Here is a 2,272-nt window from a genome sequence, read left to right as displayed (position 1 = left end):
AAACCCCGATAAATGCAACCATATTACACTCACACTGCGAAAACAGACACCATCAAACATCCTACTGAACGGCACGCACATACCGCAAACAAAGCAAGTCAAATATCTAGGACTAGACTACCTAGAAACACAACTCACATGGAAACAGCATACTAAATCAATAATAGACAAAATACAGACAACAAGGAGACAAATGCATTGGCTAACAAGTCGAAAATCCAAATTAAGCATAGAAAATAAATTAAAAATATACGAAACGATCATAAAACCAATCTGGACGTACGGAATACCACTATGGGGGGCAGCGGCAATGAGCCATATAAACAAAATAGAGACAGTACAAGCTAAAATTTTTAGAACAATAGTAAACGCCCCATGGTACGTTAGAAACGAAGGCATACGGAAGGACCTGGGAATACCATTGGTCAAAGAGAAAATTAGCAGACACGCAGAAAAATACAAAGAAAGAATAGGAACACAGCCAAACTGGCTAGCTGCGGAAACGATCAACACCTCAAACATGGATAGAAGGCTGAAAGGGAAATACCCAGCAGACCTCACAAAGGACACAACCAAACAAACACGAAGATGGTATCCCACTGGGGGTAGCTACCCACATAATAATCTAACAGCTAAAAAATTCTACCAAATGTCCAAACTGGACAAATTGTGAATCTAATCTATAAAATAAAAAAAAACCTGTGATCTGAGTTTAGATCTCAGTTTAGAGTGATACATCTCCTAAAAGGATAAAGAGATTTTTTAACAAATTCCCAAAATAACAGTGAATTTTAGAACAAAGATAATGGAAATACATAAGCATCTTGTTAATAACGACGTGGGTATACTGATAGGAACTAATATCTGCAGAATATATGAATGTCTTAAACAAAACGTAATGCTAAAAAACGTTCTCTTTGTCCAACGACCTCTTGATTCCTATACAACCTCTCCTGGTTATCTTGCGCACGCGTAACATTCACGTACCGTTACATGCATTGCCATTCCATACTTTTCGTATCCTTTTTATACGGTTACTTGAATATAGAATTATATAAAAAATACAAGAGCACAAAGATATAGAAAATATAAAAATATAAAAATAAAAGATTACAAAACTGTCAAAATTACAGAAAATCAGATTAAACATTAGTACCTATATTCTACATTCTTTTTGTATTACATATACATTTTTTACATTATAAATGTCGGGTTTACATTAGAATTAGGGTTAGGGGCGTGAAACGAATCTTCATTTGGATTACACATTGTCGTTGTGCAATAGGGAAGACATTGACTAGTGCAACTGCGATTATTATAGAATCGGACAAGTAACCGTGGTAATTAGATACTCGAGAAACTAATGACAATGATCCTAAGTGCAATAACGAATCCGCGGTCAACGGAATAGTGGATGTACGGGCTCACAAAATCTAAGTCGGACGCGTAATATTCACTGGTCGTAAAGGGTTACTCCTTTCATCAGTGAGATCGCGAGCGAGAATGCCTTTCCCGTCCCGATGATGCCACAGAGGAAAACTATAATGGGGTGTGTCTACGAACACGAGATCATCGGATTCGTCGAGAAAAGCCTTTGTTACGACCGTTCGCGGAGAGACGCGGTCGCGAGGAAAACGCGTCAGCGAGAGGCGTAACTTCTCGCTACGATTCGGTGAATCGACGCCGCGAAGTAGTCGTTCCCCTGTTTCGTTTAGGATAACAGAGGTAGTTGATTTGAATATGACACAGTAGTAAGTTATATTTCACCGTTTATTCCACAACTTATAACGAGGATAGTTACACTGGTGCGTATGTACGAGATGAGTGAGTGACTGAGTGATCTGCGGGTGTGTATACCCGCTCGAAGGATGTGACCGTTCGAAGGATGCAAAAACAGTACTCTTGGAAGACGATGCTGTCTCGGAGGAGAGCTAAGGATGAGTGTGTCTAGCGCACGGGACCATCGGATTCGTTGGTGCCGATGTTATTTTGGGAGAGTGAGGGAATAGGCTTCGTTTTTAATTGGTTAAACGAAGGGCCTTAACCGCCCTCGAGAGAAAGTGGTTAGTGGGAGGAAAGTTGCAGCGGACGTGACAAAAACTGACTTTCCCTTGTTAAGCCGTGGTAGACAATAGTCTCTAGAAATTCCTCCGGACCAGATGTTTGTTTCGTTTGGAGGACCTTTTCTAGGAAATCTATGTGATTTATGGAAGGTCCTTGAAATCATGGAAGATACGCTGGGAGTATCCGAAGACATCTGGTTGCCATATTG

The sequence above is a fragment of the Bombus vosnesenskii genome, unplaced genomic scaffold (assembly GCF_011952255.1).
Source record: "Bombus vosnesenskii isolate JDL3184/JDL3185 unplaced genomic scaffold, Bvos_JDL3184-5_v1.1 scf7180000015118, whole genome shotgun sequence".
In the NCBI taxonomy this organism is placed as follows: domain Eukaryota; kingdom Metazoa; phylum Arthropoda; class Insecta; order Hymenoptera; family Apidae; genus Bombus; species Bombus vosnesenskii.
The sequence above is the reverse complement of the archived record's forward strand: the minus strand, read 5'-3'. Positions refer to the sequence as shown.